At 51.9% G+C, this 18,191-nt stretch overlaps 25 non-coding genes across 25 annotated transcripts; 16 read left to right on the forward strand and 9 right to left on the reverse strand.

The window, feature by feature from the left end:
- Positions 1-390: 390 nt before the first annotated feature.
- Positions 391-473, reverse strand: TRNAL-UAA (transfer RNA leucine (anticodon UAA)). The gene has a single exon. It is a non-coding gene; the product is annotated as a tRNA-Leu (tRNA).
- Positions 474-724: 251 nt separating this feature from the next.
- TRNAE-UUC (transfer RNA glutamic acid (anticodon UUC)) lies at positions 725-796 on the forward strand. Its single transcript has one exon. It is a non-coding gene; the product is annotated as a tRNA-Glu (tRNA).
- A 618-nt stretch (positions 797-1,414) lies between these two features.
- On the forward strand, positions 1,415-1,486 carry TRNAE-CUC (transfer RNA glutamic acid (anticodon CUC)). Its single transcript has one exon. It is a non-coding gene; the product is annotated as a tRNA-Glu (tRNA).
- Positions 1,487-2,588: 1,102 nt separating this feature from the next.
- On the reverse strand, positions 2,589-2,671 carry TRNAL-UAA (transfer RNA leucine (anticodon UAA)). The gene has a single exon. It is a non-coding gene; the product is annotated as a tRNA-Leu (tRNA).
- A 243-nt stretch (positions 2,672-2,914) lies between these two features.
- TRNAE-UUC (transfer RNA glutamic acid (anticodon UUC)) lies at positions 2,915-2,986 on the forward strand. The gene has a single exon. It is a non-coding gene; the product is annotated as a tRNA-Glu (tRNA).
- A 618-nt stretch (positions 2,987-3,604) lies between these two features.
- Positions 3,605-3,676, forward strand: TRNAE-CUC (transfer RNA glutamic acid (anticodon CUC)). The gene has a single exon. It is a non-coding gene; the product is annotated as a tRNA-Glu (tRNA).
- A 1,102-nt stretch (positions 3,677-4,778) lies between these two features.
- TRNAL-UAA (transfer RNA leucine (anticodon UAA)) lies at positions 4,779-4,861 on the reverse strand. Its single transcript has one exon. It is a non-coding gene; the product is annotated as a tRNA-Leu (tRNA).
- Positions 4,862-5,104: 243 nt separating this feature from the next.
- TRNAE-UUC (transfer RNA glutamic acid (anticodon UUC)) lies at positions 5,105-5,176 on the forward strand. Its single transcript has one exon. It is a non-coding gene; the product is annotated as a tRNA-Glu (tRNA).
- A 618-nt stretch (positions 5,177-5,794) lies between these two features.
- TRNAE-CUC (transfer RNA glutamic acid (anticodon CUC)) lies at positions 5,795-5,866 on the forward strand. The gene has a single exon. It is a non-coding gene; the product is annotated as a tRNA-Glu (tRNA).
- A 1,095-nt stretch (positions 5,867-6,961) lies between these two features.
- TRNAL-UAA (transfer RNA leucine (anticodon UAA)) lies at positions 6,962-7,044 on the reverse strand. The gene has a single exon. It is a non-coding gene; the product is annotated as a tRNA-Leu (tRNA).
- A 251-nt stretch (positions 7,045-7,295) lies between these two features.
- TRNAE-UUC (transfer RNA glutamic acid (anticodon UUC)) lies at positions 7,296-7,367 on the forward strand. Its single transcript has one exon. It is a non-coding gene; the product is annotated as a tRNA-Glu (tRNA).
- A 618-nt stretch (positions 7,368-7,985) lies between these two features.
- Positions 7,986-8,057, forward strand: TRNAE-CUC (transfer RNA glutamic acid (anticodon CUC)). Its single transcript has one exon. It is a non-coding gene; the product is annotated as a tRNA-Glu (tRNA).
- Positions 8,058-9,152: 1,095 nt separating this feature from the next.
- On the reverse strand, positions 9,153-9,235 carry TRNAL-UAA (transfer RNA leucine (anticodon UAA)). The gene has a single exon. It is a non-coding gene; the product is annotated as a tRNA-Leu (tRNA).
- Positions 9,236-9,486: 251 nt separating this feature from the next.
- TRNAE-UUC (transfer RNA glutamic acid (anticodon UUC)) lies at positions 9,487-9,558 on the forward strand. The gene has a single exon. It is a non-coding gene; the product is annotated as a tRNA-Glu (tRNA).
- A 618-nt stretch (positions 9,559-10,176) lies between these two features.
- TRNAE-CUC (transfer RNA glutamic acid (anticodon CUC)) lies at positions 10,177-10,248 on the forward strand. The gene has a single exon. It is a non-coding gene; the product is annotated as a tRNA-Glu (tRNA).
- Positions 10,249-11,350: 1,102 nt separating this feature from the next.
- Positions 11,351-11,433, reverse strand: TRNAL-UAA (transfer RNA leucine (anticodon UAA)). The gene has a single exon. It is a non-coding gene; the product is annotated as a tRNA-Leu (tRNA).
- Positions 11,434-11,676: 243 nt separating this feature from the next.
- Positions 11,677-11,748, forward strand: TRNAE-UUC (transfer RNA glutamic acid (anticodon UUC)). The gene has a single exon. It is a non-coding gene; the product is annotated as a tRNA-Glu (tRNA).
- Positions 11,749-12,366: 618 nt separating this feature from the next.
- Positions 12,367-12,438, forward strand: TRNAE-CUC (transfer RNA glutamic acid (anticodon CUC)). The gene has a single exon. It is a non-coding gene; the product is annotated as a tRNA-Glu (tRNA).
- A 1,102-nt stretch (positions 12,439-13,540) lies between these two features.
- TRNAL-UAA (transfer RNA leucine (anticodon UAA)) lies at positions 13,541-13,623 on the reverse strand. The gene has a single exon. It is a non-coding gene; the product is annotated as a tRNA-Leu (tRNA).
- Positions 13,624-13,866: 243 nt separating this feature from the next.
- On the forward strand, positions 13,867-13,938 carry TRNAE-UUC (transfer RNA glutamic acid (anticodon UUC)). The gene has a single exon. It is a non-coding gene; the product is annotated as a tRNA-Glu (tRNA).
- Positions 13,939-14,556: 618 nt separating this feature from the next.
- Positions 14,557-14,628, forward strand: TRNAE-CUC (transfer RNA glutamic acid (anticodon CUC)). Its single transcript has one exon. It is a non-coding gene; the product is annotated as a tRNA-Glu (tRNA).
- Positions 14,629-15,722: 1,094 nt separating this feature from the next.
- On the reverse strand, positions 15,723-15,805 carry TRNAL-UAA (transfer RNA leucine (anticodon UAA)). Its single transcript has one exon. It is a non-coding gene; the product is annotated as a tRNA-Leu (tRNA).
- Positions 15,806-16,056: 251 nt separating this feature from the next.
- TRNAE-UUC (transfer RNA glutamic acid (anticodon UUC)) lies at positions 16,057-16,128 on the forward strand. Its single transcript has one exon. It is a non-coding gene; the product is annotated as a tRNA-Glu (tRNA).
- A 618-nt stretch (positions 16,129-16,746) lies between these two features.
- TRNAE-CUC (transfer RNA glutamic acid (anticodon CUC)) lies at positions 16,747-16,818 on the forward strand. Its single transcript has one exon. It is a non-coding gene; the product is annotated as a tRNA-Glu (tRNA).
- Positions 16,819-17,913: 1,095 nt separating this feature from the next.
- TRNAL-UAA (transfer RNA leucine (anticodon UAA)) lies at positions 17,914-17,996 on the reverse strand. The gene has a single exon. It is a non-coding gene; the product is annotated as a tRNA-Leu (tRNA).
- Between the last annotated feature and the right edge of the window lie 195 nt (positions 17,997-18,191).

The raw sequence follows: 18,191 nt of genomic DNA on the forward strand, positions 1-18,191 counted from the left end.
TGGAGAACCCTTTGCACGTTTGAGCCAGCCGGGCCTGCATCAGCAGATCCTGCTCCACTGGGAAGGGAGAGCCTGTAGGCGTAAATCAAAAAAAGGGGAGAAATCTGCAAATTCTAGCGGCAGACCCATGTTGCCCAGGAAGCAATCAGTTTCTCCTGCTCCCTATAGTGGAAAAAGACATAGGAGGTGTATGTTCTCTAGGCAGGGGCTCTGTGTAGATGGCACTTCATTGCTCTGGGAAGTATCCATGCTGGTAGAAGAGTAGCAGCAGACTCCACACCTGAGGCTTGAATGGGGACCGTTGCGGAGGGGCAGTGGGAGGCCGAGGAGGGCGGAGGAAAATGCTTTTCAAAAGCATCTGCACGTTCCTACAAACCTGCTGAAAACCCATACCAGGAATGGGGCTCGAACCCATGCGGACAAACGTCCATTGGATCTTAAGTCCAACGCCTTAACCACTCGGCCACCCTGGTGAGACCCAAGTATTTACTTTCTTCAACTCCCTTTTTATGCTTGCTGCTGTAGCACCGGCTGTCCAGCAAGAGGTGATTGCAGAGTTAAAAGGGTAAAAGGCTTTTGCAGGAGGTTAAAAGTAATTGCTTATAACAAACACACTGTGTGACACCTAACTTTCTCCCACTCGGACTTTACCGTTAATTTTTATATTGGAGTTAGCTTAGTCACAATAAGGGGGTGAGCAAGGCAGGCACACTAGAGCATCTACTCCCTGGTGGTCTAGTGGCTAGGATTCGGCGCTTTCACTGCCGCGGCCTGGGTTTGATTCCCGGTCAGGGAAGATCCCTCTAAAGCATGGATTGCTTAAGTTGTCTGTGTATCTTTTTTAAAAGAAGGTCTTTAGAAAGGCACCCCTCCCAATAGATACAAGCAGAGGAATGGGGCTTGTTCTCCTGTACCCCAGGTTGCTTTACCCTCATTGACCTAAGCCACCTTTGTGCGCACGCAGTCCCCCACCCAGTCAGGTGCTCTATGTTGGCGGGAAGTGCAGTACCAGCTCAACAGAAAGGTAAATTGCTGGAAAACCTTGCTGTGATGCATACATCTACTTTTGAGCACTCTTCTCCTTTGCACTCTTGAATCGCTTAAGCGCAATGTATTCTTCCAGCAAGCTGAATAACAAGATAGGTGAGAGAAGGTGTACCAGCTGTCTGTGCGCCATCAGCAGCCACTAGGTGCCCCTCTTGTGTTTTCCCGGGGATCCTGATTGTGCAGGAATTCATCGGTTCAGTAGCAAGGGGGAGAGGATGGCCTGTGCCTGGAAGTGACAGACAGTCTGGTGGCATCATGAGGATTAAGTTCCGATTCATATTTGCTGTAGAATAAAATATGTTTTCAGCCCCCATGAGCTTTGTCACTCGGAGAGCAGTGTATGACCTTTTGCTGCACAGCTCTGGGCTCCCTGGTGGTCTAGTGGTTAGGATTCAGCGCTCTCACCGCCGCGGCCCGGGTTCGATTCCCAGTCAGGGAAAAGTCCCTCTTCTGACCTTGAAAGCTTTTCCTTCCCGTAGGTCAGGGCTTCTCAAAATGAAGTTGCTTTTCTGACTCACAATTTGCCTAGCATGACGCAGTATCGCTCCAAATATGATTTTCGCAAGGTTCCTTTAGAGCTGCTTCCCACGGTGGGAGGCAAGGCTCTTGAGCAAGTGAGATCCTGTATTCCGAGGCGCGCTTCCTTTTGTAGGCTTCTGACCCCATGGCCTGTGGCAGGTAGTCCTCCTTTGACTGGGCCGCAGGCTTTGTCTCCAAATGGCGTCCTGGACCCACTGCAACCCACCTGTTTGCTAAAACGGAAGACTGCCTCTGGGTAAGAAAAAGCTGAGCTGCATGTACCGAAAGCGGCAGAGGCCAGAGGCGGGGAGGGTGTGGCAAGGGCTGCCTGATTTGCATAGTGACCTGTTGCATCTTGGGAATGTACAGGCTTTGGAACTTAACAGGTACTGCAGGTGTCTGCCTGGCCTGAGAGATGCCTGTCTGGTGCTCCCCTCAGGACACACAGGCCTTCCATTCGAGCATGGAGGGTGAGGGACATGGGTCACCCTCATATACAGGGGTGTGGGCATGGGCAGGATAGGTTGTGGGGGACCCGTCAGGGCATTGACCGTTTGGAAGCCCGTTGGGAAGGCGAGAGGAGACGGGGCAGGAAACTCTGCTCAATTTCTTTCCCAGAGGCCTGTGGAGAACGCTTTGCAGGTTTGAGCCAGCCGGGCCTGCATCAGCAGATCCTGCTCCACTGGGAAGGGTGAGCCTGTAGGCGTAAAAAGGGGAGAAATCTGCAAGAGCCGGGTTAACAAATTCTAGCGGCAGACCCATGTTGCCCAGGAAGCAATCAGTTTCTCCTGCTCCCTATAGTGGAAAGAGACATAGGAGGTGTATTTCTCTAGGCAGGGGCTCTGTGTAGATGGCACTTCATTGCTCTGGGAAGCATCCATGCTGGTGGAAGAGTAGCAGCAGACCCCACTCCTGAGGCTTGAATGGGGACCGTTGGGGAGGGGCAGTGGGAGGCGGAGGAGGGCAGAGGAAAATGTTTTTCAAAAGCATCTGCATGTTCCTACAAACCTGCTGAAAACCCATACCAGGAATGGGGCTCGAACCCATGCGGACAAACGTCCATTGGATCTTAAGTCCAACGCCTTAACCACTCGGCCACCCTGGTGAGACCCAAGGATTTACTTTCTTCAACTCCCTTTTTATGTTTGCTGCTGTAGCACCGGCTGTCCAGCAAGAGGTGATTGAAGAGTTAAAAGGCTTTTGCAGGAGGTTAAAAGTAATTGCTTATAACAAACACACTGTGTGACACCTAACTTTCTCTCACTCGGACTTTACCGTTAATCTTTATATTGGAGTTAGCTTAGTCACAATAATGGGGTGAGCAAGGCAGGCACACTAGAGCATCTCCTCCCTGGTGGTCTAGTGGCTAGGATTCGGCGCTTTCACCGCCGCGGCCTGGGTTTGATTCCCGGTCAGGGAAGATCCCTCTAAAGCATGGATTGCTTAAGTTGTCTGTGTATCTTTTTTAAAAGAAGGTCTTTAGAAAGGCACCCCTCCCAATAGATACAAGCAGAGGAATGGGGCTTGTTCTCCTGTACCCCAGGTTGCTTTACCCCCATTGACCTAAGCCACCTTTGTGCGCACGCAGTCCCCCACCCAGTCAGGTGCTCTATGTTGGCGGGAAGTGCAGTACCAGCTCAACAGAAAGGTAAATTGCTGGAAAACCTTGCTGTGATGCATACATCTACTTTTGAGCACTCTTCTCCTTTGCACTCTTGAATCGCTTAAGCGCAATGTATTCTTCCAGCAAGCTGAATAACAAGATAGGTGAGAGAAGGTGTACCAGCTGTCTGTGCGCCATCAGCAGCCACTAGGTGCCCCTCTTGTGTTTTCCCGGGGATCCTGATTGTGCAGGAATTCATCGGTTCAGTAGCAAGGGGGAGAGGATGGCCTGTGCCTGGAAGTGACAGACAGTCTGGTGGCATCATGAGGATTAAGTTCCGATTCATATTTGCTGTAGAATAAAATATGTTTTCAGCCCCCATGAGCTTTGTCACTCGGAGAGCAGTGTATGACCTTTTGCTGCACAGCTCTGGGCTCCCTGGTGGTCTAGTGGTTAGGATTCAGCGCTCTCACCGCCGCGGCCCGGGTTCGATTCCCGGTCAGGGAAAAGTCCCTCTTCTGACCTTGAAAGCTTTTCCTTCCCGTAGGTCAGGGCTTCTCAAAATGAAGTTGCTTTTCTGACTCACAATTTGCCTAGCATGACGCAGTATCGCTCCAAATATGATTTTCGCAAGGTTCCTTTAGAGCTGCTTCCCACGGTGGGAGGCAAGGCTCTTGAGCAAGTGAGATCCTGTATTCCGAGGCGCGCTTCCTTTTGTAGGCTTCTGACCCCATGGCCTGTGGCAGGTAGTCCTCCTTTGACTGGGCCGCAGGCTTTGTCTCCAAATGGCGTCCTGGACCCACTGCAACCCACCTGTTTGCTAAAACGGAAGACTGCCTCTGGGTAAGAAAAAGCTGAGCTGCATGTACCGAAAGCGGCAGAGGCCAGAGGCGGGGAGGGTGTGGCAAGGGCTGCCTGATTTGCATAGTGACCTGTTGCATCTTGGGAATGTACAGGCTTTGGAACTTAACAGGTACTGCAGGTGTCTGCCTGGCCTGAGAGATGCCTGTCTGGTGCTCCCCTCAGGACACACAGGCCTTCCATTCGAGCATGGAGGGTGAGGGACATGGGTCACCCTCATATACAGGGGTGTGGGCATGGGCAGGATAGGTTGTGGGGGACCCGTCAGGGCATTGACCGTTTGGAAGCCCGTTGGGAAGGCGAGAGGAGACGGGGCAGGAAACTCTGCTCAATTTCTTTCCCAGAGGCCTGTGGAGAACGCTTTGCAGGTTTGAGCCAGCCGGGCCTGCATCAGCAGATCCTGCTCCACTGGGAAGGGTGAGCCTGTAGGCGTAAAAAGGGGAGAAATCTGCAAGAGCCGGGTTAACAAATTCTAGCGGCAGACCCATGTTGCCCAGGAAGCAATCAGTTTCTCCTGCTCCCTATAGTGGAAAGAGACATAGGAGGTGTATTTCTCTAGGCAGGGGCTCTGTGTAGATGGCACTTCATTGCTCTGGGAAGCATCCATGCTGGTAGAAGAGTAGCAGCAGACCCCACTCCTGAGGCTTGAATGGGGACCGTTGGGGAGGGGCAGTGGGAGGCGGAGGAGGGCAGAGGAAAATGTTTTTCAAAAGCATCTGCATGTTCCTACAAACCTGCTGAAAACCCATACCAGGAATGGGGCTCGAACCCATGCGGACAAACGTCCATTGGATCTTAAGTCCAACGCCTTAACCACTCGGCCACCCTGGTGAGACCCAAGGATTTACTTTCTTCAACTCCCTTTTTATGTTTGCTGCTGTAGCACCGGCTGTCCAGCAAGAGGTGATTGAAGAGTTAAAAGGCTTTTGCAGGAGGTTAAAAGTAATTGCTTATAACAAACACACTGTGTGACACCTAACTTTCTCTCACTCGGACTTTACTGTTAATCTTTATATTGGAGTTAGCTTAGTCACAATAATGGGGTGAGCAAGGCAGGCACACTAGAGCATCTCCTCCCTGGTGGTCTAGTGGCTAGGATTCGGCGCTTTCACCGCCGCGGCCTGGGTTTGATTCCCGGTCAGGGAAGATCCCTCTAAAGCATGGATTGCTTAAGTTGTCTGTGTATCTTTTTTAAAAGAAGGTCTTTAGAAAGGCACCCCTCCCAATAGATACAAGCAGAGGAATGGGGCTTGTTCTCCTGTACTCCAGGTTGCTTTACCCCCATTGACCTAAGCCACCTTTGTGCGCACGCAGTCCCCCACCCAGTCAGGTGCTCTATGTTGGCGGGAAGTGCAGTACCAGCTCAACAGAAAGGTAAATTGCTGGAAAACCTTGCTGTGATGCATACATCTACTTTTGAGCACTCTTCTCCTTTGCACTCTTGAATCGCTTAAGCGCAATGTATTCTTCCAGCAAGCTGAATAACAAGATAGGTGAGAGAAGGTGTACCAGCTGTCTGTGCGCCATCAGCAGCCACTAGGTGCCCCTCTTGTGTTTTCCCGGGGATCCTGATTGTGCAGGAATTCATCGGTTCAGTAGCAAGGGGGAGAGGATGGCCTGTGCCTGGAAGTGACAGACAGTCTGGTGGCATCATGAGGATTAAGTTCCGATTCATATTTGCTGTAGAATAAAATATGTTTTCAGCCCCCATGAGCTTTGTCACTCGGAGAGCAGTGTATGACCTTTTGCTGCACGGCTCTGGGCTCCCTGGTGGTCTAGTGGTTAGGATTCAGCGCTCTCACCGCCGCGGCCCGGGTTCGATTCCCGGTCAGGGAAAAGTCCCTCTTCTGACCTTGAAAGCTTTTCCTTCCCGTAGGTCAGGGCTTCTCAAAATGAAGTTGCTTTTCTGACTCACAATTTGCCTAGCATGACGCAGTATCGCTCCAAATATGATTTTCGCAAGGTTCCTTTAGAGCTGCTTCCCACGGTGGGAGGCAAGGCTCTTGAGCAAGTGAGATCCTGTATTCCGAGGCGCGCTTCCTTTTGTAGGCTTCTGACCCCATGGCCTGTGGCAGGTAGTCCTCCTTTGACTGGGCCGCAGGCTTTGTCTCCAAATGGCGTCCTGGACCCACTGCAACCCACCTGTTTGCTAAAACGGAAGTCTGCCTCTGGGTAAGAAAAAGCTGAGCTGCAAGTACGGAAAGCGGCAGAGGCCAGAGGCGGGGAGGGTGTGGCAAGGGCTGCCTGATTTGCATAGTGACCTGTTGCATCTTGGGAATGTACAGGCTTTGGAGCTTAACAGGTACTGCAGGTGTCTGCCTGGCCTGAGAGATGCCTGTCTGGTGCTCCCCTCAGGACACACAGGCCTTCCATTCGAGCATGGAGGGTGAGGGACATGGGTCACCCTCATATACAGGGGTGTGGGCATGGGCAGGATAGGTTGTGGGGGACCCGTCAGGGCATTGCCCGTTTGGAAGCCCGTTCGGAAGGTGAGAGGAGGCGGGGCAGGAAACTCTGCTCAATTTCTTTCCCAGAGGCCTGTGGAGAACCCTTTGCACGTTTGAGCCAGCCGGGCCTGCATCAGCAGATCCTGCTCCACTGGGAAGGGAGAGCCTGTAGGCGTAAATCAAAAAAAGGGGAGAAATCTGCAAATTCTAGCGGCAGACCCATGTTGCCCAGGAAGCAATCAGTTTCTCCTGCTCCCTATAGTGGAAAAAGACATAGGAGGTGTATGTTCTCTAGGCAGGGGCTCTGTGTAGATGGCACTTCATTGCTCTGGGAAGTATCCATGCTGGTAGAAGAGTAGCAGCAGACTCCACACCTGAGGCTTGAATGGGGACCGTTGCGGAGGGGCAGTGGGAGGCCGAGGAGGGCGGAGGAAAATGCTTTTCAAAAGCATCTGCACGTTCCTACAAACCTGCTGAAAACCCATACCAGGAATGGGGCTCGAACCCATGCGGACAAACGTCCATTGGATCTTAAGTCCAACGCCTTAACCACTCGGCCACCCTGGTGAGACCCAAGTATTTACTTTCTTCAACTCCCTTTTTATGCTTGCTGCTGTAGCACCGGCTGTCCAGCAAGAGGTGATTGCAGAGTTAAAAGGGTAAAAGGCTTTTGCAGGAGGTTAAAAGTAATTGCTTATAACAAACACACTGTGTGACACCTAACTTTCTCCCACTCGGACTTTACCGTTAATTTTTATATTGGAGTTAGCTTAGTCACAATAAGGGGGTGAGCAAGGCAGGCACACTAGAGCATCTACTCCCTGGTGGTCTAGTGGCTAGGATTCGGCGCTTTCACCGCCGCGGCCTGGGTTTGATTCCCGGTCAGGGAAGATCCCTCTAAAGCATGGATTGCTTAAGTTGTCTGTGTATCTTTTTTAAAAGAAGGTCTTTAGAAAGGCACCCCTCCCAATAGATACAAGCAGAGGAATGGGGCTTGTTCTCCTGTACACCAGGTTGCTTTACCCCCATTGACCTAAGCCACCTTTGTGCGCACGCAGTCCCCCACCCAGTCAGGTGCTCTATGTTGGCGGGAAGTGCAGTACCAGCTCAACAGAAAGGTAAATTGCTGGAAAACCTTGCTGTGATGCATACATCTACTTTTGAGCACTCTTCTCCTTTGCACTCTTGAATCGCTTAAGCGCAATGTATTCTTCCAGCAAGCTGAATAACAAGATAGGTGAGAGAAGGTGTACCAGCTGTCTGTGCGCCATCAGCAGCCACTAGGTGCCCCTCTTGTGTTTTCCCGGGGATCCTGATTGTGCAGGAATTCATCGGTTCAGTAGCAAGGGGGAGAGGATGGCCTGTGCCTGGAAGTGACAGACAGTCTGGTGGCATCATGAGGATTAAGTTCCGATTCATATTTGCTGTAGAATAAAATATGTTTTCAGCCCCCATGAGCTTTGTCACTCGGAGAGCAGTGTATGACCTTTTGCTGCACAGCTCTGGGCTCCCTGGTGGTCTAGTGGTTAGGATTCAGCGCTCTCACCGCCGCGGCCCGGGTTCGATTCCCGGTCAGGGAAAAGTCCCTCTTCTGACCTTGAAAGCTTTTCCTTCCCGTAGGTCAGGGCTTCTCAAAATGAAGTTGCTTTTCTGACTCACAATTTGCCTAGCATGACGCAGTATCGCTCCAAATATGATTTTCGCAAGGTTCCTTTAGAGCTGCTTCCCACGGTGGGAGGCAAGGCTCTTGAGCAAGTGAGATCCTGTATTCCGAGGCGCGCTTCCTTTTGTAGGCTTCTGACCCCATGGCCTGTGGCAGGTAGTCCTCCTTTGACTGGGCCGCAGGCTTTGTCTCCAAATGGCGTCCTGGACCCACTGCAACCCACCTGTTTGCTAAAACGGAAGTCTGCCTCTGGGTAAGAAAAAGCTGAGCTGCACGTACGGAAAGCGGCAGAGGCCAGAGGCGGGGAGGGTGTGGCAAGGGCTGCCTGATTTGCATAGTGACCTGTTGCATCTTGGGAATGTACAGGCTTTGGAGCTTAACAGGTACTGCAGGTGTCTGCCTGGCCTGAGAGATGCCTGTCTGGTGCTCCCCTCAGGACACACAGGCCTTCCATTCGAGCATGGAGGGTGAGGGACATGGGTCACCCTCATATACAGGGGTGTGGGCATGGGCAGGATAGGTTGTGGGGGACCCGTCAGGGCATTGCCCGTTTGGAAGCCCGTTCGGAAGGTGAGAGGAGGCGGGGCAGGAAACTCTGCTCAATTTCTTTCCCAGAGGCCTGTGGAGAACCCTTTGCACGTTTGAGCCAGCCGGGCCTGCATCAGCAGATCCTGCTCCACTGGGAAGGGAGAGCCTGTAGGCGTAAATCAAAAAAAGGGGAGAAATCTGCAAATTCTAGCGGCAGACCCATGTTGCCCAGGAAGCAATCAGTTTCTCCTGCTCCCTATAGTGGAAAAAGACATAGGAGGTGTATGTTCTCTAGGCAGGGGCTCTGTGTAGATGGCACTTCATTGCTCTGGGAAGTATCCATGCTGGTAGAAGAGTAGCAGCAGACTCCACACCTGAGGCTTGAATGGGGACCGTTGCGGAGGGGCAGTGGGAGGCCGAGGAGGGCGGAGGAAAATGCTTTTCAAAAGCATCTGCACGTTCCTACAAACCTGCTGAAAACCCATACCAGGAATGGGGCTCGAACCCATGCGGACAAACGTCCATTGGATCTTAAGTCCAACGCCTTAACCACTCGGCCACCCTGGTGAGACCCAAGTATTTACTTTCTTCAACTCCCTTTGTATGCTTGCTGCTGTAGCACCGGCTGTCCAGCAAGAGGTGATTGCAGAGTTAAAAGGGTAAAAGGCTTTTGCAGGAGGTTAAAAGTAATTGCTTATAACAAACACACTGTGTGACACCTAACTTTCTCCCACTCGGACTTTACCGTTAATTTTTATATTGGAGTTAGCTTAGTCACAATAAGGGGGTGAGCAAGGCAGGCACACTAGAGCATCTACTCCCTGGTGGTCTAGTGGCTAGGATTCAGCGCTTTCACCGCCGTGGCCCGGGTTCGATTCCCGGTCAGGGAAGATCCCTCTAAAGCATAGATTGCTTAATTTGTCTGTGTATCTTTTTTAAAAGAAGGTCTTTAAAAAGGCACCCCTCCCAATAGATGAAAGCGGAGGAATGGGGCTTGTTCTCCTGTGCACTAGGTTGCTTTGCCCCCATTGACCTAAGCCACCTTTGTGCGCACGCAGTCCCCCACCCAGTCAGGTGCTCTATGTTGGCGTGAAGTGCAGTACCAGCTCAACAGAAAGGTAAATTGCTGGAAAACCCTGCTGTGATGCATACATCTACTTTGGAGCACTCTTCTCCTTTGCACTCTTGAATCGCTTAAGCGCAATGTATTCTTCCAGCAAGCTGAATAACGAGATAGGTGAGAGAAGGTGTACCAGCTGTCTGTGCGCCATCAGCAGCCACTAGGTGTCCCTCTTGTGTTTTCCCGGGGATCCTGATTGTGCAGGAATTCATCGGTTCAGTAGCAAGGGGGAGAGGATGGCCTGTGCCTGGAAGTGACAGGCAGTCTGGTGGCATCATGAGGATTAAGTTCCGATTCATATTTGCTGTAGAATAAAATATGTTTTCAGCCCCCATGAGCTTTGTCACTCGGAGAGCAGTGTATGAACTTTTGCTGCACAGCTCTGGGTTCCCTGGTGGTCTAGTGGTTAGGATTCGGCGCTCTCACCGCCGCGGCCCGGGTTCGATTCCCGGTCAGGGAAAAGTCCCTCTTCTGACCTTGAAAGCTTTTCCTTCCCGTAGGTCAGGGCTTCTCAAAATGAAGTTGCTTTTCTGACTCACAATTTGCCTAGCATGACGCAGTATCGCTCAAAATATGATTTTCGCAAGGTTCCTTTAGAGCTGCTTCCCACGGTGGGAGGCAAGGCTCTTGAGCAAGTGAGATCCTGTATTCCGAGGCGCGCTTCCTTTTGTAGGCTTCTGACCCCATGGCCTGTGGCAGGTAGTCCTCCTTTGACTGGGCCGCAGGCTTTGTCTCCAAATGGCGTCCTGGACCCACTGCAACCCACCTGTTTGCTAAAACGGAAGACTGCCTCTGGGTAAGAAAAAGCTGAGCTGCACGTACCGAAAGCGGCAGAGGCCAGAGGCGGGGAGGGTGTGGCAAGGGCTGCCTGATTTGCATAGTGACCTGTTGCATCTTGGGAATGTACAGGCTTTGGAACTTAACAGGTACTGCAGGTGTCTGCCTGGCCTGAGAGATGCCTGTCTGGTGCTCCCCTCAGGACACACAGGCCTTCCATTCGAGCATGGAGGGTGAGGGACATGGGTCACCCTCATATACAGGGGTGTGGGCATGGGCAGGATAGGTTGTGGGGGACCCGTCAGGGCATTGCCCGTTTGGAAGCCCGTTGGGAAGGCGAGAGGAGACGGGGCAGGAAACTCTGCTCAATTTCTTTCCCAGAGGCCTGTGGAGAACGCTTTGCACGTTTGAGCCAGCCGGGCCTGCATCAGCAGATCCTGCTCCACTGGGAAGGGTGAGCCTGTAGGCGTAAAAAGGGGAGAAATCTGCAAGAGCCGGGTTAACAAATTCTAGCGGCAGACCCATGTTGCCCAGGAAGCAATCAGTTTCTCCTGCTCCCTATAGTGGAAAGAGACATAGGAGGTGTATTTCTCTAGGCAGGGGCTCTGTGTAGATGGCACTTCATTGCTCTGGGAAGCATCCATGCTGGTAGAAGAGTAGCAGCAGACCCCACTCCTGAGGCTTGAATGGGGACCGTTGGGGAGGGGCAGTGGGAGGCGGAGGAGGGCAGAGGAAAATGTTTTTCAAAAGCATCTGCATGTTCCTACAAACCTGCTGAAAACCCATACCAGGAATGGGGCTCGAACCCATGCGGACAAACGTCCATTGGATCTTAAGTCCAACGCCTTAACCACTCGGCCACCCTGGTGAGACCCAAGGATTTACTTTCTTCAACTCCCTTTTTATGTTTGCTGCTGTAGCACCGGCTGTCCAGCAAGAGGTGATTGAAGAGTTAAAAGGCTTTTGCAGGAGGTTAAAAGTAATTGCTTATAACAAACACACTGTGTGACACCTAACTTTCTCTCACTCGGACTTTACCGTTAATCTTTATATTGGAGTTAGCTTAGTCACAATAATGGGGTGAGCAAGGCAAGCACACTAGAGCATCTCCTCCCTGGTGGTCTAGTGGCTAGGATTCGGCGCTTTCACCGCCGCGGCCTGGGTTTGATTCCCGGTCAGGGAAGATCCCTCTAAAGCATGGATTGCTTAAGTTGTCTGTGTATCTTTTTTAAAAGAAGGTCTTTAGAAAGGCACCCCTCCCAATAGATACAAGCAGAGGAATGGGGCTTGTTCTCCTGTACCCCAGGTTGCTTTACCCCCATTGACCTAAGCCACCTTTGTGCGCACGCAGTCCCCCACCCAGTCAGGTGCTCTATGTTGGCGGGAAGTGCAGTACCAGCTCAACAGAAAGGTAAATTGCTGGAAAACCTTGCTGTGATGCATACATCTACTTTTGAGCACTCTTCTCCTTTGCACTCTTGAATCGCTTAAGCGCAATGTATTCTTCCAGCAAGCTGAATAACAAGATAGGTGAGAGAAGGTGTACCAGCTGTCTGTGCGCCATCAGCAGCCACTAGGTGCCCCTCTTGTGTTTTCCCGGGGATCCTGATTGTGCAGGAATTCATCGGTTCAGTAGCAAGGGGGAGAGGATGGCCTGTGCCTGGAAGTGACAGATAGTCTGGTGGCATCATGAGGATTAAGTTCCGATTCATATTTGCTGTAGAATAAAATATGTTTTCAGCCCCCATGAGCTTTGTCACTCGGAGAGCAGTGTATGACCTTTTGCTGCACGGCTCTGGGCTCCCTGGTGGTCTAGTGGTTAGGATTCAGCGCTCTCACCGCCGCGGCCTGGGTTCGATTCCCGGTCAGGGAAAAGTCCCTCTTCTGACCTTGAAAGCTTTTCCTTCCCGTAGGTCAGGGCTTCTCAAAATGAAGTTGCTTTTCTGACTCACAATTTGCCTAGCATGACGCAGTATCGCTCCAAATATGATTTTCGCAAGGTTCCTTTAGAGCTGCTTCCCACGGTGGGAGGCAAGGCTCTTGAGCAAGTGAGATCCTGTATTCCGAGGCGCGCTTCCTTTTGTAGGCTTCTGACCCCATGGCCTGTGGCAGGTAGTCCTCCTTTGACTGGGCCGCAGGCTTTGTCTCCAAATGGCGTCCTGGACCCACTGCAACCCACCTGTTTGCTAAAACGGAAGACTGCCTCTGGGTAAGAAAAAGCTGAGCTGCATGTACCGAAAGCGGCAGAGGCCAGAGGCGGGGAGGGTGTGGCAAGGGCTGCCTGATTTGCATAGTGACCTGTTGCATCTTGGGAATGTACAGGCTTTGGAACTTAACAGGTACTGCAGGTGTCTGCCTGGCCTGAGAGATGCCTGTCTGGTGCTCCCCTCAGGACACACAGGCCTTCCATTCGAGCATGGAGGGTGAGGGACATGGGTCACCCTCATATACAGGGGTGTGGGCATGGGCAGGATAGGTTGTGGGGGACCCGTCAGGGCATTGACCGTTTGGAAGCCCGTTGGGAAGGCGAGAGGAGACGGGGCAGGAAACTCTGCTCAATTTCTTTCCCAGAGGCCTGTGGAGAACGCTTTGCAGGTTTGAGCCAGCCGGGCCTGCATCAGCAGATCCTGCTCCACTGGGAAGGGTGAGCCTGTAGGCGTAAAAAGGGGAGAAATCTGCAAGAGCCGGGTTAACAAATTCTAGCGGCAGACCCATGTTGCCCAGGAAGCAATCAGTTTCTCCTGCTCCCTATAGTGGAAAGAGACATAGGAGGTGTATTTCTCTAGGCAGGGGCTCTGTGTAGATGGCACTTCATTGCTCTGGGAAGCATCCATGCTGGTAGAAGAGTAGCAGCAGACCCCACTCCTGAGGCTTGAATGGGGACCGTTGGGGAGGGGCAGTGGGAGGCGGAGGAGGGCAGAGGAAAATGTTTTTCAAAAGCATCTGCATGTTCCTACAAACCTGCTGAAAACCCATACCAGGAATGGGGCTCGAACCCATGCGGACAAACGTCCATTGGATCTTAAGTCCAACGCCTTAACCACTCGGCCACCCTGGTGAGACCCAAGGATTTACTTTCTTCAACTCCCTTTTTATGTTTGCTGCTGTAGCACCGGCTGTCCAGCAAGAGGTGATTGAAGAGTTAAAAGGCTTTTGCAGGAGGTTAAAAGTAATTGCTTATAACAAACACACTGTGTGACACCTAACTTTCTCTCACTCGGACTTTACCGTTAATCTTTATATTGGAGTTAGCTTAGTCACAATAATGGGGTGAGCAAGGCAGGCACACTAGAGCATCTCCTCCCTGGTGGTCTAGTGGCTAGGATTCGGCGCTTTCACCGCCGCGGCCTGGGTTTGATTCCCGGTCAGGGAAGATCCCTCTAAAGCATGGATTGCTTAAGTTGTCTGTGTATCTTTTTTAAAAGAAGGTCTTTAGAAAGGCACCCCTCCCAATAGATACAAGCAGAGGAATGGGGCTTGTTCTCCTGTACTCCAGGTTGCTTTACCCCCATTGACCTAAGCCACCTTTGTGCGCACGCAGTCCCCCACCCAGTCAGGTGCTCTATGTTGGCGGGAAGTGCAGTACCAGCTCAACAGAAAGGTAAATTGCTGGAAAACCTTGCTGTGATGCATACATCTACTTTTGAGCACTCTTCTCCTTTGCACTCTTGAATCGCTTAAGCGCAATGTATTCTTCCAGCAAGCTGAATAACAAGATAGGTGAGAGAAGGTGTACCAGCTGTCTGTGCGCCATCAGCAGCCACTAGGTGCCCCTCTTGTGTTTTCCCGGGGATCCTGATTGTGCAGGAATTCATCGGTTCAGTAGCAAGGGGGAGAGGATGGCCTGTGCCTGGAAGTGACAGACAGTCTGGTGGCATCATGAGGATTAAGTTCCGATTCATATTTGCTGTAGAATAAAATATGTTTTCAGCCCCCATGAGCTTTGTCACTCGGAGAGCAGTGTATGACCTTTTGCTGCACGGCTCTGGGCTCCCTGGTGGTCTAGTGGTTAGGATTCAGCGCTCTCACCGCCGCGGCCCGGGTTCGATTCCCGGTCAGGGAAAAGTCCCTCTTCTGACCTTGAAAGCTTTTCCTTCCCGTAGGTCAGGGCTTCTCAAAATGAAGTTGCTTTTCTGACTCACAATTTGCCTAGCATGACGCAGTATCGCTCCAAATATGATTTTCGCAAGGTTCCTTTAGAGCTGCTTCCCACGGTGGGAGGCAAGGCTCTTGAGCAAGTGAGATCCTGTATTCCGAGGCGCGCTTCCTTTTGTAGGCTTCTGACCCCATGGCCTGTGGCAGGTAGTCCTCCTTTGACTGGGCCGCAGGCTTTGTCTCCAAATGGCGTCCTGGACCCACTGCAACCCACCTGTTTGCTAAAACGGAAGTCTGCCTCTGGGTAAGAAAAAGCTGAGCTGCACGTACGGAAAGCGGCAGAGGCCAGAGGCGGGGAGGGTGTGGCAAGGGCTGCCTGATTTGCATAGTGACCTGTTGCATCTTGGGAATGTACAGGCTTTGGAGCTTAACAGGTACTGCAGGTGTCTGCCTGGCCTGAGAGATGCCTGTCTGGTGCTCCCCTCAGGACACACAGGCCTTCCATTCGAGCATGGAGGGTGAGGGACATGGGTCACCCTCATATACAGGGGTGTGGGCATGGGCAGGATAGGTTGTGGGGGACCCGTCAGGGCATTGCCCGTTTGGAAGCCCGTTCGGAAGGTGAGAGGAGGCGGGCAGGAAACTCTGCTCAATTTCTTTCCCAGAGGCCTGTGGAGAACCCTTTGCACGTTTGAGCCAGCCGGGCCTGCATCAGCAGATCCTGCTCCACTGGGAAGGGAGAGCCTGTAGGCGTAAATCAAAAAAAGGGGAGAAATCTGCAAATTCTAGCGGCAGACCCATGTTGCCCAGGAAGCAATCAGTTTCTCCTGCTCCCTATAGTGGAAAAAGACATAGGAGGTGTATGTTCTCTAGGCAGGGGCTCTGTGTAGATGGCACTTCATTGCTCTGGGAAGTATCCATGCTGGTAGAAGAGTAGCAGCAGACTCCACACCTGAGGCTTGAATGGGGACCGTTGCGGAGGGGCAGTGGGAGGCCGAGGAGGGCGGAGGAAAATGCTTTTCAAAAGCATCTGCACGTTCCTACAAACCTGCTGAAAACCCATACCAGGAATGGGGCTCGAACCCATGCGGACAAACGTCCATTGGATCTTAAGTCCAACGCCTTAACCACTCGGCCACCCTGGTGAGACCCAAGTATTTACTTTCTTCAACTCCCTTTTTATGCTTGCTGCTGTAGCACCGGCTGTCCAGCAAGAGGTGATTGCAGAGTTAAAAGGGTAAAAGGCTTTTGCAGGAGGTTAAAAGTAATTGCTTATAACAAACACACTGTGTGACACCTAACTTTCTCCCACTCGGACTTTACCGTTAATTTTTATATTGGAGTTAGCTTAGTCACAATAAGGGGGTGAGCAAGGCAGGCACACTAGAGCATCTACTCCCTGGTGGTCTAGTGGCTAGGATTCGGCGCTTTCACCGCCGCGGCCTGGGTTTGATTCCCGGTCAGGGAAGATCCCTCTAAAGCATGGATTGCTTAAGTTGTCTGTGTATCTTTTTTAAAAGAAGGTCTTTAGAAAGGCACCCCTCCCAATAGATACAAGCAGAGGAATGGGGCTTGTTCTCCTGTACCCCAGGTTGCTTTACCCCCATTGACCTAAGCCACCTTTGTGCGCACGCAGTCCCCCACCCAGTCAGGTGCTCTATGTTGGCGGGAAGTGCAGTACCAGCTCAACAGAAAGGTAAATTGCTGGAAAACCTTGCTGTGATGCATACATCTACTTTTGAGCACTCTTCTCCTTTGCACTCTTGAATCGCTTAAGCGCAATGTATTCTTCCAGCAAGCTGAATAACAAGATAGGTGAGAGAAGGTGTACCAGCTGTCTGTGCGCCATCAGCAGCCACTAGGTGCCCCTCTTGTGTTTTCCCGGGGATCCTGATTGTGCAGGAATTCATCGGTTCAGTAGCAAGGGGGAGAAGATGGCCTGTGCCTGGAAGTGACAGACAGTCTGGTGGCATCATGAGGATTAAGTTCCGATTCATATTTGCTGTAGAATAAAATATGTTTTCAGCCCCCATGAGCTTTGTCACTCGGAGAGCAGTGTATGACCTTTTGCTGCACAGCTCTGGGCTCCCTGGTGGTCTAGTGGTTAGGATTCAGCGCTCTCACCGCCACGGCCCGGGTTCGATTCCCGGTCAGGGAAAAGTCCCTCTTCTGACCTTGAAAGCTTTTCCTTCCCGTAGGTCAGGGCTTCTCAAAATGAAGTTGCTTTTCTGACTCACAATTTGCCTAGCATGACGCAGTATCGCTCCAAATATGATTTTCGCAAGGTTCCTTTAGAGCTGCTTCCCACGGTGGGAGGCAAGGCTCTTGAGCAAGTGAGATCCTGTATTCCGAGGCGCGCTTCCTTTTGTAGGCTTCTGACCCCATGGCCTGTGGCAGGTAGTCCTCCTTTGACTGGGCCGCAGGCTTTGTCTCCAAATGGCGTCCTGGACCCACTGCAACCCACCTGTTTGCTAAAACGGAAGTCTGCCTCTGGGTAAGAAAAAGCTGAGCTGCACGTACGGAAAGCGGCAGAGGCCAGAGGCGGGGAGGGTGTGGCAAGGGCTGCCTGATTTGCATAGTGACCTGTTGCATCTTGGGAATGTACAGGCTTTGGAGCTTAACAGGTACTGCAGGTGTCTGCCTGGCCTGAGAGATGCCTGTCTGGTGCTCCCCTCAGGACACACAGGCCTTCCATTCGAGCATGGAGGGTGAGGGACATGGGTCACCCTCATATACAGGGGTGTGGGCATGGGCAGGATAGGTTGTGGGGGACCCGTCAGGGCATTGCCCGTTTGGAAGCCCGTTCGGAAGGTGAGAGGAGGCGGGGCAGGAAACTCTGCTCAATTTCTTTCCCAGAGGCCTGTGGAGAACCCTTTGCACGTTTGAGCCAGCCGGGCCTGCATCAGCAGATCCTGCTCCACTGGGAAGGGAGAGCCTGTAGGCGTAAATCAAAAAAAGGGGAGAAATCTGCAAATTCTAGCGGCAGACCCATGTTGCCCAGGAAGCAATCAGTTTCTCCTGCTCCCTATAGTGGAAAAAGACATAGGAGGTGTATGTTCTCTAGGCAGGGGCTCTGTGTAGATGGCACTTCATTGCTCTGGGAAGTATCCATGCTGGTAGAAGAGTAGCAGCAGACTCCACACCTGAGGCTTGAATGGGGACCGTTGCGGAGGGGCAGTGGGAGGCCGAGGAGGGCGGAGGAAAATGCTTTTCAAAAGCATCTGCACGTTCCTACAAACCTGCTGAAAACCCATACCAGGAATGGGGCTCGAACCCATGCGGACAAACGTCCATTGGATCTTAAGTCCAACGCCTTAACCACTCGGCCACCCTGGTGAGACCCAAGTATTTACTTTCTTCAACTCCCTTTGTATGCTTGCTGCTGTAGCACCGGCTGTCCAGCAAGAGGTGATTGCAGAGTTAAAAGGGTAAAAGGCTTTTGCAGGAGGTTAAAAGTAATTGCTTATAACAAACACACTGTGTGACACCTAACTTTCTCCCACTCGGACTTTACCGTTAATTTTTATATTG

The sequence above is a fragment of the Lissotriton vulgaris genome, chromosome 4_1 (assembly GCF_964263255.1).
Source record: "Lissotriton vulgaris chromosome 4_1, aLisVul1.2, whole genome shotgun sequence".
NCBI classification, from domain to species: Eukaryota; Metazoa; Chordata; class Amphibia; order Caudata; family Salamandridae; genus Lissotriton; species Lissotriton vulgaris.